This window comes from Otolemur garnettii, unplaced genomic scaffold (genome assembly GCF_000181295.1).
Source record: "Otolemur garnettii isolate 467f Iridium unplaced genomic scaffold, OtoGar3 scaffold00093, whole genome shotgun sequence".
Taxonomy (NCBI): Eukaryota; Metazoa; Chordata; class Mammalia; order Primates; family Galagidae; genus Otolemur; species Otolemur garnettii.
In genome coordinates this window covers 7,255,236-7,269,067 of record NW_003852488.1, presented here as the reverse complement: position 1 = coordinate 7,269,067, position 13,832 = coordinate 7,255,236, and the positions used below count along the sequence as shown (strand labels likewise).

Genomic DNA, 13,832 nt, shown 5'->3' with positions numbered 1-13,832 from the left:
CAATCTTGTGTCACATGTAGTGAATGTGCTGATGTGGGAGCTCAGGGGAAGGGGATGACAGACACAGAAATTCTTCACAACAGCAAAGAGGCAGAAAGAGACAGAATAGTAAGTCCAGGAACAGGTCAAGAGCACAGTAAGTGCTGCCCTCAGATCAGTCACGGCTCTCCTGGCAAAGAGTTTCTGATGATGGTAGAATAATCACTGTTCCCTACTCAGAATGCTCCTTGCCACCCTCACTTTTAGAATTCTCTCCAAAAATTTAGCTAAAATCTTCAACTGAATGCAAAAGCAAATATCATTATTTTATTAACAGTTTTGAGAACTGAGAAGAAAGTTGCTCCCACTAGATATGAAAAGAACTCATAGAGAAGGTGAAAAGCCAAGGCTTAGTGAAGCAAAGGATTTTAATGGAAAATATTAGAACTAGAGAGTGCACCCTGACCTGGGCACACAGCAGCCTTGAACTCATCCTCTCTTTTGCTTTTTTATTGATTTCAATTATTCAATTGCTGCTTTTGACCTGTGGACATTTGGATGACACCCAGGCCCCAACAGAAACATGTCTAATGATAAAACATCACAGTTTGAAATCAAGCCTTCTGCTAGCTCATCATTTAACTGGAGCCTCAAACCTGACTCTGACCCAGATAGGTGAAAGGAATACCAGACCATGTCCATCCCTTTTTGGTTTGAAATGTACACGGAATCAAAGCGAGGAGACATTGCCCATTGGGTGAGCGCAGGTCTCCTCCTGGGTCTGTAATGTTTCAGGCTGCAACGTGGGAGAAGATCAAATTGCAAGCACAAAGCAGGGCTTCCCGCAAAGCTACTGTTGCCTCCCACGAGGCGTCAGTATTTGCAGGGTTGTGATTATTATTATTTCCCCTTTTTAAAAGACCAGTTCAAAAATCCCGAATAATAATTTACCTCACAAGAATTTGCTCATTATGTAGTTATTCCATCCCTCTGCTCTTTCAAAACCTTATTTTTGTAGCTAGGCATGCAATAATCTCCCAGAGTTTCTGGAGCAGGTCTTTTTCTATTCATGTGATTGCAAACAGAAACTCCTTATTCAAGAAGGAAAAGGTTATTAAACCAAGTGAAGGTCTTTCTATATTAAAACAGATATAAAAAGATAGAAAAGAACTGTGACTACAATCTCAACTGCGAGGTGTAAGTGCAGCTCTGATCTGCCCAGATGGGCACATTGCCAGCAGTAAGTTTAAAAGTCAGTTTGCTAATAATCTCATTTGCTATGTGTTTGGTTATTTTTTAATATCTGCTCATTGTGTTTAGATGTCCAGGCTTGTTTTCTAAATAGAATTCAAGTAAGTTATTAAAACCTCAAGCTGTTATAGTCTCAGATGCGCAGCTAGTGAACTATCTAAATACTCAGGCAATAATTTCAAAGTACATCTGAGGTTAAAACATGGAGCAGTTCTACACTTATGGATCTTATTTTACTAACTCTCGCGCTTAGGTTCACTTAGCATTGTTTGAGGGTTGGAACTGAGGCTGATTATGCTGTGAACAAGTCTTGTAATTTTTGTCATTCTCTGTATCTCCTTTCAAGGGAAGTTACTGGCAGAGAGTTTCTGATGATGGTAGAAATAATCACTCCTCCCTTCACCAGAACTTCCTAATACCCCTTGCCACTCACACTTTTAAAATTCTTATCCAAAAATTTAGCTAAAATCTTCAACTGAATATAAAGGGAAATATTTGTCATTTTTTAACAGTTTTGAGAACAAAGAAATAAACAATTTCATGCCACTATTCCATGCCACTATTTCATGTCACTCTTGGATAATTCTCTTTTATAAAGCATATTCAAACACATTGCAATCCACAAGTCCTAGTGATTCCCTCCATCAGCCCTCTCCTACTGCCCAAATTATCCCAAAAGCACCCCACTGCCTTCCTGACTGTAAGACATACAAACTACCAGCCAGTACTCAGAACAGGCCGTGGGCACCATGAGGAAATAAAGCAGAAAAGTCATATTAAGCTGTCTTATTGAGAATTATCAAGAAACAAAATGAACTAATTATTATTTCCTTCCCTTTCCCAGCGATTTTCAATTCCTGGATGACATCTGAATATCACCAACAGCTTCCCAGGCAACCCTTTAGAAAGTGACCTTTTGCTTTCCCCATTTCATTTGCCCTAAGTGTTAATTGACTTTGAAAAACCTGCATATTACCTTTTTAGAAAAAAAAAAGAGAGCGAGAGACCTGATTTGTGAACACCAACATCCTACTGCATCAAAGCGTTGTTTAAATCATCACACAGCAGAGATGAGAACAACCATCCAGGAGAGTGAGAGATTTTTAAAAAAGAAAGAAAGAAAGGCAGCCTTAGAATGAAAGAGCGCTGCTGCCATCTACCGGCCAATATGATAGTAACCAGCTACCAACAATTCAAAAGGCAGGGAAATGATTTTATCACCCCACTTTGCCAGTAATTTCCTCATTCATTTGCTGTGCAGGGGTCACCTTCACTCATTCTTTTGTTCTAAAAAAAAAAAAAGCATGGACTGAGTTTGTGAGCTCATGAAAAATAGTTATTTACTAGCAAAATGCTTCCCTGAATTACTGACAGCTACATAAAGAGCTAGTGTGGGTACCTGCATAATTGTATACAATGATTTTGCTTTGACACTTACACAATCACATGTGAGTTTTCCTTAGACATCTGGACCCAGAACCACTGCACCTCCTAGGACTTTTACGACATTGCTCCTTTTGCAGGATAATTTGTCTTATAGCATAAAAACATTTCCTTTCTAAAGAAATCTTACCATGCCTAAGTGGAACTGTGAAGATGTTTAATATACATTAAAACAGCCAAGAAATTTCTGAAAACAAGAAATTTATCAGAAATTAAAAGAAACAATAACAACCAATTAGGAGGCATTACTGGGCTTCTACTGCTGACGGGGGTGGAAGGCTAAGAAAACAATGATAATGTTTCCATTGTATTCAGGACAGGGACAGTGAGGACACAGAAATAAATTATTCTGGCATCTTATTAATCGCACTGAATATACAATTGTTTCAGTTAGATGTAGTATAGATGTAATTCTTTTTTTCTGCTCAACCAACTTTTATTTTTAATTAGCCAAGTGAGTACTGGCCTTTTTTGGGACAGAATGGAAGATGCCAAAGGAAAAAGAGACAAGATCCTTACCCTAAAAAAATTAAAATCAACTTGATACACACTGCACAAGACAGTAAGACTTAGAGATATTTACAGGGTAGCATTTGAGTGGTGGAAGACAGCACAGAACAGAGTAAACCCACACAAGGGGACACCATCAGCGACTATGACAGGGAGTTAAGGAGAGCAATTGGGGGATACATCCTGGAAGGTGGAAAAGCATCGGACATGTGTTCTCATCCCCCAGATACCGGCGGCTTCTTCTGGCCCTTGAGCAATTGAGCTCCACCTCTATAAACTTCAGTTTGCTCAGCTCTAAAACAGAAGGTGAGGATTAGGTGAGGAGACTCTAAGGTCTTCCAATTATAACAAAACATGATTCTAAAAACAAATGCAAAAAACCAGGGAAGGTGAGGCTATTACAGGAAAGGGAAAGTTCAAGCACAAAGCCACAGAGGGAGGAAAAACTAGGTGTTTGTGCATGGACAGGGTGTAACGTGGGGCAGCACACAAGCCTGTTTAACTGTTCTAAAGGTTCTGAGGACAATAGCCTTAGAAACTGGTGAAACACAGTGCTAAGCCCGGTAAGGGACCCTAACCTGGGGCCACAGTGGAGAAAGAGATAAAGCAGTCAGAGCTGGACTTCTCTTCATGCTCCCGGCCTCACTCCATTCTTTACGTTTTCAGGGAACTTTATTACAAATCCTTTCCCAAACCCACACCCCAAATACAGTAAGAAGAGGGTGTGGTTAAGACATTTTCTCTTTAGGCCCACACAAGCAACCAGCCCTTTTTCTGCTAGGAAGCCCAGAGCCACTGCTGAAAAGATGCTGGTCAATCCAATCAGCTTCAGCAGGCCTGGCACAGAGGGCAGATGTCTCTCCAAGGTTGTAGTGATGGGTCGCGCAGGGACATCCACCGATTCTGGTTCTGGCTGCCAGATTTCATCCTCTGGAATCTTTCTCACAGTATGCAGGATCTCCCGGGCTGCTCTCTCCCCAGCCTCCACAGCTACCTCCATGTAGCCACTCTAGTGTGTGGCAGTCTCAGTGCCCGCAAAATCAATCCTGCCCGCTGACTGGCGTAGTACCCTTCCATATTGAGTCATGATCCCAGGGGGAAAGCAGGTGGTGTAGCAGCCCCTGGAGTACTGGTCCTCACACCAGTTCTTCTCTTCATAATGTGATGGTTTCAGAGCTTCTTGGGAGCCTAGAACTTTTGCATAGAGCTCACAAAGTGTCTTCATCCTTTCTTCTTTGGTAAAACGGGCCAGCTTTCTGGCTTTGAGGGTGAGGATAAATCCCATTATTGCAGCATAGCTGCCATTAGGTTTGGTATCATCCAAAGTGTAGGAAATTGGAGCTTCCTCCCCTTCAGTAATCATGGTTCCACAGTAATCCTTTTTCCTCTACAAAGGCTCATTATAGTAAACTATACACTTGATAACTGGACCCAGAGGACACGAGTGATCAGCTGGTTCCTCATCACTGGCTGAGTGGGATTGAAGTGAATCTTCATTCCCAGAGCAAGAGGAACAGGGTGAATCACATATTTAGCCTCATACATCTCACGATTTAGGGTCTTCACAAGGACACTTTCTCCTGTCTGGTCAGTGTGGATCACAGGCCTCTCTAGCTTCACTCTGTCCCCAAGAAGGTCCATTATCCACTTGCTCACTTGACCAGATCCACCCACAAATTTCCTCTCCTTTATTCCACCTAGAGTGCAGGTGGAGTGAGATTCCTGACCAGGGAGAAATCCACCCAGAATATAGATGTAACTTAGAAATAGAACGTAATCCACACAAAACAAAGCTGTATGTCTTAAAAGCATTTTCCCCCCTTTGAAGAGAAAGAGCTTTTATTCTATTCCCAGCAGAATAGGGGAAAGGAGTTTCTGTAATTTGTAATAACAATTTCTACCCTAAATATTACTACTTAGTGATTGGGCAAAATGCAATTTGTGACTTTAAGCAAAAAAAGTAACATTTTTTTCCATTGTGCCTTTGAAACTTCTATTTTAAAAGACTCCAATTTTACTTACATTCTACCAACAGTTTCAGAAAAGATTGTACCCGTCATGTGAGTCTTACCAGTGTTACAACTTAAACTCAGATCTATCCCTTCATTGGAGTGAAGAATGGAAATAGTACCAAGCAGTAATTAGTAATCTAGAATAATTGCTTATTTAGGATTCAGAAAACAAGAAGTCTGAAGCTATTAATACCAGAAAGCAATACTTCATTTCTATAGGCCACTGTTTCCTTATTTAAAAAAAAAAAAATAGAACTGAAATATCTGCTCTTTGTGATAGCTTTTCATTCTAAAAGTCCAAGGTCCTAGTTAAATTAATAGAGTCATATAGCTCAAAATTAAGTATAAGATAAAATAGAATGATAAATTAATATAGGTTAATAAACAATGAATGAAGTAAATACAAAGTTTTATCGAAGATAATCTTTGGATTAGAAAATTCATTATAATTAATTACTTTGGTAATGTTGGGAAATCACTGTAAATAAAAATTTATGATGTTGATACAGATAAAATTTACCATAACAAGCTTTTTATACTAAATATAAAATATTCTCTTTAGTTTTGATTCTATAGGTTTATGATAATTAGTCAAGATATACATTTTATTTTATTCACTCTTCTTGGATGAATTCATTAAGCATTTATGATTTCAGACTTTGGTACATTTTATCAACTCTGGGAAATTTATAGCCATTATCCCTTGAAATATTTTAACTTCTCTATTCTCTGTCCTCTCTTTTTCTAGAACTCTGCTTGACATATGCTATACCTATTTATTTTGTATCCTACGCTTTGACTTCTTTTTTATATTTCTAATCTCTATTTCCTGGCTTCATTGTGGATAATTTCTAATTAATTTTTAATATTTCTAATCTCTATCTCCTGGCACTTCATTATGGATAATTTCTTAGGCTGTCTTCCATATCACTAATTTTCTCTTACATTGTTTCCAATCTTTTGTTAAATCTATTTATTTTTAGTTTTTTAAAAAATGTATTTTTTTTGTTTTTAAGAATTCTAATTTTTTACATATGTGCTTGCTTACTCTCTCATTATAAAATACTGTATTTTATTTCTATAAACACATTAAATATGCTTATTTTATATATTTTCATATTATTGGCATCTGAAGGCTTTTTGAACTTAATACTACCATCTATTGTTTCTGATTCCTCTCACTTTCCTGTTTTATTTCTTTGTCTATTTGGGGATTTGGGCTGCAAATTCATATTTCTTAGGATATTCACTGGAATTATCTGGGAACTGGGCTGACTATGAATTCCTCCAGACAGCGATTTGCATTTATGTCCTCCCCTTTCCTAAATCACCAGTCTCACACACACCACCTCAATCTTACCTGAGGACTGTACTATGGCTATAAATTCTAAAAAGACACCTTTTCTCCTACAAGCTAATATCAAACTTTGAGATAGGTGATGAAGTAGACAGGCAGGGAATATTATTTCTAGTTGGGCTTGCAGGGGACATTGTTTTTTGTTCTTTAGACATTTTGTTTGGTTGTTCTTTCGTTGTTGTTTTTATTTGTTTATTTATTTTTTGAGACAGTCTCACTATATTCCCCAGGTTAGAGTCCATGGTATCATGATAGCTTTACTGCAACCTCAAACTCCTGGGTTCAAGCAACCCTCCTGCCTCAGCCTCTCAAGTAGCAAGAACTACAGGCCAGCACCACTACATCCAGCTAATTTTTCTGCTTTTAGAAGCGATAGGGTCTCACTCTTACTCAGGCTGGTTTCCATCCTCTACCTTGGCCTCCCAAAGTGCTAGGATTACAGGCATGAGCCACCACACTCAGGCTTTATTTCTAGCTTTTACTTCATCTGTACTCTGAAGGTACATGGCTTTGGAGTCTCAATTTTACATAGAGTCTCTTTTTAGAACCCCATATTTAACAGGGCAGGGTTTTATTTCTCATACTTTCTATGTCCTATGAGCACAGAAAAAGTAAAAATCAGTCCACCTGGATTTGCCAAATACTCTCAGAATGGAAAGTAGCCTCATCACTCCACTCATCTGACTGAGTTCTCACTTTCACCTAACTTTCCATCTCTGAGAAGTTCTCAATTCCTTGCTAGAACTTTAATAAAATAATGTAGGAGATTTTCAGTTGTTTTTAGCCAGAGGCCTACCAAAGAATCTGGATTGCTATACTTTTAAAAACAGAAGTCCGTTTATACTGAATCTAAATATAAATCTATACTACATTATGTTCCCTGTGGCTTCAGATGCTAAAAATTTAGCTATATGTTGCTTAATAATTGGTCTGATCTTTCTGAAATAAATTTAATGATGCTGTTTTAACCTTTTCAATATCAGCCCCTTGCAGTTCTTTGACCTGTCTTCCAGTATATGTAGATGCCAAATCCCGTCCACCTCTGCAGTCCTCAGCACTGCTACCGTTACTGCCATCATCCAGTCCTGCGGAGTTGCATTCAGAATCACTGCTCCCGCACTCTTTTGAGCCTTGTAACACACTCTTTGCTAGAGCATGCTTCTCCAATCATCCTTCAAGTTTTAACTCACCCCTTATCTTCTGCAGGAAGCCTTCTGTCAACCCCAAATCCAGGTTGACTGATGCCCTTCCTTGGTGCCCCCCTGGACCTTCTTAATGCCATATCACAGTTTTTGTCACACCATTGTATAACTGTTAGTATTTCTGTATCCCCAGTTTAATACATGCTTTATAACAGCAAGTATATCTGTTCTGTTCAATTATATACTTGGCCTGGATCACAATTCCTGGCACATAGTAGGTACTCAAGGTGTTTTATATTAAAATGAAGTATATTTCAGCTTTTTCTTAATTATAAACAAAGTTATCCTTGTACTCGGGTATCTCTAGAGAATTGTGTCTTTAATTATTGAGTAATACAAAGATACGGGATTTGGATTCACAGAAAGACATTCTTACTTCAGAACCTTATTTTTAATCTGAAAAAACAACCTCTCAAAATATTCAATACAAATGTGAAACTCAGGGTTGTTGCCAAAAGGACACTGAGTCATAAAAGCTTTTGGGACGTGATTCCTATTATCTATAAAGAATGATTTAATGTCTTCATTATAATTCCTACTGCATTGAAAGAAAAAATGGTAAAAGACTCATCAGAAGGTCTTCCTAACTGAATTCTTGGGAGAGTATGGTAATTTAACATTCATTAAAACAACAGCTAAAATGATTAGAGATAGACAGACCCTAAGCTGGTCTGTGTTTAACGAAGGAGCAAACACAATGTGATGTTTCTACAAGTGGCATAAACATTACCTTCCTTTTTTGTTTTCTCCTCTGATCCTTCAGTCACTTGTTTCACTTTTGTGTTTCTAATTCATTGCCTTCAGGATTCATAGGAGGTCCTTTCTTTCATCAGAATTAACCTAAGAATTTGACTTAGCCTATAGGGTACACGTGCGGCAAAATTATCCACCAGTTAAATTATTTTGGCCTGAAATTGCAGCAGCCACTGTGATTTTTCTAAATGCAGAAGTAATTAGTCATCCAGCTACTTGGTTTTGATGAAAACAGAGCAAATTGGCAGTTTTGTAGACATAGTATAACTCAGCACAGTGGACACTGTTTTTTACAGCTAATCATGTATGTCTGGTTGTATATAGTAAACCACAAAAAAAAAAAAAAAAAAAAATCACAACAAACTGGATTGGATTTAAAAATCATGAGCTCTAGAGCACAGAGGATATACCTAATAATGAAAATCCACAATATTATCAGTGATGCATGTGGTCCATGGAAACTCTTGGGCCTTAAATTCTTTAACTCTTTAGAAACACTTATAAAAGGTAGAAAAAAGGCAAAATGAATAACCCTCTTAAAGTTTCTGTTCATTGATTATAACCTGTAAGAGAACTGACTGTGCTCTCGATTCACCTTCAGATTTGTTACTATATTTCTGAATCTAAATTAGATGGTCAGACTTTTGTAGGAGTTTAGATCTGGTAATATTTTATGATAAATGTCTATGAAATCCCTTTTCTAGGGGAGAAACTTACCTCTTCTGTCTTTTTGATGATCAGCATTAAATCCCTCTCTTTACAGATCATTTCCTCAATGTGTTATTTTTGCATTGATATTGTACAGCAACCTAATGCATTCACCAGTAGCAATGGGGATTCCAGGATAAAGACAAAATCAAACAGATAAACATTTAAGTTTCTTCCCCGGTGGCAAAGATAAATCAGGGAGTTGTCTAGTATCTAAGCAATAGTATCTAAGTCTTCTGTTCCCGAATTTTGTGCAGTAGTTATACACCCTCCCATTAAAGTACAATTGGGGTCTTTTTCCCCCTTGAGAAGTAATAGGCTATTCTATGGACACTGCTTTCTCAAAGGTACTTGTATCTGGTTTAAAAGGATCTCTGATTCTAGACACGAGTGTCTTAATAGGAAGCCTGCTCTCCTTTGAGAGAAGTGCTCTGTGGGAAGACACATTGTGAGCCATAAGAAACAAGGTGGTGAAGTGGATAATAACCTGGATAGGATATTGAAGCCAAAGGCATCTATTTGTTGAGTGGCAGCAGCACCAAATTGAGGAAAGTGACTGGTGGCATGTCATAAGGACCAGCATTAGTATTGATTTTGGTTACTTTGCTGACCCAAAAGAAGGAAAACACAGTGAGGTGATGAAATGTGCTGATGATCCAAAGCGGAGAAATTCAGTAGATATACAACAGAAAAACCAGGATGCTAACTAACAACTTGGGTAGGTTACCGATTAATAAGTACCTGGTGGCATTCAGGTTCAGAAAAGCCTAAATAATTTAATCTACAGTTAAATCTATGAGAAAAATAAACTGAATCTTCCCTGTGCCATTACTACTTCCCCCAGAAGTTTAATATAGAGCTATCTTTTACTTTTCCAAATATACAAAAATAGAACACTTGCAACTTTAGGTATAACTTCATGCAAAAGGCCAGGAAGAGAAGATATTGGTGGTTTAGAGAGACATTACGTACCCATTCAGAGAGGAATAAAAGAAACTATAAAGAAGTTTGGTGGTGAATGGATAATATGGGGGGGGGCCTTTTAAAGAATCATAATAAATATGACAAAATCAATTCCAAAAAAAAAGAAGTTTGGGTATTTAGTGGAGCAAACTGGAAAATTAATTCTTCAGAATGACAAAACTGCTACCGTGGATTCAAGCAGCACAAAGTGCCTGGGGAAGTATTCCCATTGACAGAGAGTGTAATGGGAAAATTATTTCACCCTTCATCAAATGTATATTTATAAACGAAGGCTGGAAGCAGCTACAGAAGATCTCAGATGAGTAGTAGATGGCAACCTTGAATTTTGTACTTTCAGAGTGGGATTCAGATAATTAAAGAATAGTTAACAGTGTTGAAGGAAATAAAATTAACAGGGCCAGGAGGGAAAAGATGGATGAGTTGGTGTCCCACAGTCTCTGGTGCTACTGTCTAGAGATTGATTGATAGGCAGAGTGACCCCGTACATGTCTCTTAAAGTCACTCTTGTCTGAAGAGCTGTTTCCTTAGAACTGTCCCATCAGCAGGATTGTCTTGCAGTAATTCCTCGGGTACCTGAGTATCTAAATCCACACATCAAGGAGGGATATTTTGGTTTTTAGAAAATAGGGTCTCACTCTGAATTGCAGTGGCATGGCGTGATCATTGTTCATTGCAGCCTTGAAATCCGGGGCTCAGCCTTCTAAGCAGCTAGGACCATAGACACCACCACGACTGGTTAATTTTTTAAGTTTTTTATAGACACAAGGTCTCACTACATCACCCAGTCTGGTCTCAAACTCCTGGGCTTAAGGGATTCTCCTGCTTCAGCCTCCCAAAGTGCTAGAGTTACAGGTGTGAGCCACTGTACCTGGGCTAAATTTGCACATATTCTTTAGATATTAACAAAAAAGTTAAAATCTTTATTAAAATATTTGCATTTATATCTTTGTTTTAAATATTTTGTTCTGCTTAATATATAATGGTCCTTTACGAAAAGTATGACTGAAGCAGTTTTAATAGAAGCTATTATCTAACATTTCCTTTAAAGTGTGTGGATGGGTCCAGCTAGGGAGAACCGAGTGTGAAGAGTTTAATAAGTGAACAGTCAATTGCATAAAAAATACCTCACATCAGAGGGTGAAAAGGGAGGGTCAGTCTCACCCCTCCTCTCAAGTGTCAGGAGAAACATTTTATTGTAATTAGAAGAAAAGTGGACACAGGGTCTGCACCCTTTAGAGCCCCACAGTGTTGCTTAGACATTTTTTATTTTCCTGCTTTTGCTGGGGGGAAAGAAGGAATAAAGAAAGGCAGGGAATGAGGGAGGGAGGGAAACAGACCATTTCCAAGACAAGTAAAGAGTTCTGACCTTGGCCAGGTAACAGACACTTATAATTTCATGATGGCTACTCTGAAATGCATATAAATACAAAAATCTGCAAACAATTTCAAATGTTGACAGACGTCTCCTCCAAACCCATTCATAGATTGCACCTTTGCATTGGAAGGTACTGTAAAACCATGTCTCTGAATGAAAAGTATAACTGAAAGATGATTTTCAAACACATTTTGACTGTAGCCTTTGGCATCTAGCAGCTGGATGCACAGAGGCTGGGATACACAATACACGGGGGAAAAGAGAGACAGAAAGCACAAAAAGAGCAGATTATACAATAGGCCACCAAAATGCCTGAAGGACACTCTAGGAGCCTGACCCTGAATGGCACCACATTGGCATATATCGGTTTCTCATGATACCATTGAGCTCTTCCTTAAAGAGTTAGCCCCAGTCTATTTTCCCTCCACCGCAGGTGGCTTGAGTCATCACTTTACTGTGAAGAATGTAATCTGCTCTCCAACTGAGAGCAAAGGTGAATTTAGTTGTGCTCTTTCTTCTCTCTTGAATAACATCTCCCTGACTGCTTGCTGTAATGCCAACACTTCTAGCCTCTACCTCCTCAGCCTGTCAGCATCTTGTCAATTTTGTTGGGGGTTGGTTCAGCCAGATGGAGTTCATCCAAAGCACTACATCCATCTAGCAACGTGACATCTGAGACAATGCCACCGCTCAAGGAATCAATTGAGAACTGGCACAACTGAAATTTTCCGTGCAAAGCTTTCCTGTGCATCAGGTTAATGCTAGATCTATTCCCCAGATGAGCAAGGGTGGCTAGTGCTCCCTGACAGTAAAATACTCTGTCCATTGAATCTAATAACATAATCAGAGGAGCCAAGAATTCTAAGAGCTCATCAAAAGGATATCTCCATCCAGTGGATGAGCAGCTGTCCCATGAGAAACACTCCTGGTGGCTCCCATTACCTATTAATGAATGCAGTCTCCTCTGCAGAGCCCTCCAGGCCCGGTACAATCTGCTTATGCCCCTTTATAAAGCCTGATGTCTTCCTCTGGGTCCACTCTCAGCCTGGACTTCGGACAACTCACTCTCAGGCAAACTCTACATTTTTCTCTTCTGCTTTCTTTTCCTTTGGGCATTTTCTTGCCCTCATTTTTCTCATTGTTCTACATCAAAATCCCACCCATCATTTGACACCCCAATTCCACCCCCCCATCAAGAAATCTTCCTTTTAGCTTCTTGTGCTAGGTCCCAAGATGACTCTCACAGTCCTGTGAGTGGGCAGAGCACAGGCTACAGATTCAGATAAGTCTGAGAGTGAGTCCAGGCTGTGTGTCACCCAAAAAGTTCCTAAATCTCTACAATCCCTAGTTTTTTCATCTGTAAAATTGGGACATATAACACATTTCAGGAATGTTATGAGTGCTGCCCAGCCTATGGGCAGTACACAAAAAATGTTCACTTCTGTCTTTAAGTTCTACCACAGTCTTTTCACAGTATTTACCATCCACCGCCTTGTTCTGTGGATAGTCACACATGTGGCTGAGCTCCTGTGCTAGACCACAGTGCTCAAATGTCGCCTTACTGTAGAAGCCGTCCATGACTGTCGTATGGAACTCACACTGTCTTTTTTATCCTCTTATATTTTTACTTTGTAATAATGATCACTGTCTGGCATTCTTTATTCAACAACATTTGGCAAATTAATGAAGGATGTATTAATCTCCTTAAGGTCATTGATAATTTCTTAACTATTACCGAACTTCAAGGCTGGAGGGGACATTAAAAGCCCTATTGACTACAGAGCTTCTCAGACAGTCACACACGGAGTAGAGCCCCTATCTTATACATAAGGAGAGGCTCATGATTCTCCCGATATTCTGTGCTCTTGAATGTCTCCCTCACATTGAGGGGTCATCGCCAATGCCTAGAATTCATCTCCCTGCTCCTCGTCTGCCTGATGAATTCCTCCCGACCCCTGGAGATCCCAAATGTCTTAGTGGCAGGGGATGAGCTTCGCAGCCACACAGTACTGGGCTTGCTGCACTCCTTAGCTTGGCAATCTTCAACAACTTACTTGGCTCTGGAGGCCTCCACTGTCTAATCCATAAGTGGGAACAGCACAGCTGCAAGGGTAAAAGATGCTACCCACAACGGTTTATCAGAATTCCTTATGGTAGGACGCCTATATTTGACGATTAAGAAATAGAACAAACATAAAACAAAAAAAAAAAGCTTCACCATCCCTTTCTCTGTAAAACCTTTTCTGTCAAAGAAAAAT

General features: G+C 39.1%; 1 pseudogene; it reads right to left on the bottom strand.

The window, feature by feature from the left end:
* Positions 1 to 3,811: 3,811 nt before the first annotated feature.
* LOC100957868 lies at positions 3,812 to 13,469 on the bottom strand (annotated as a pseudogene).
* Positions 13,470 to 13,832: the final 363 nt, after the last annotated feature.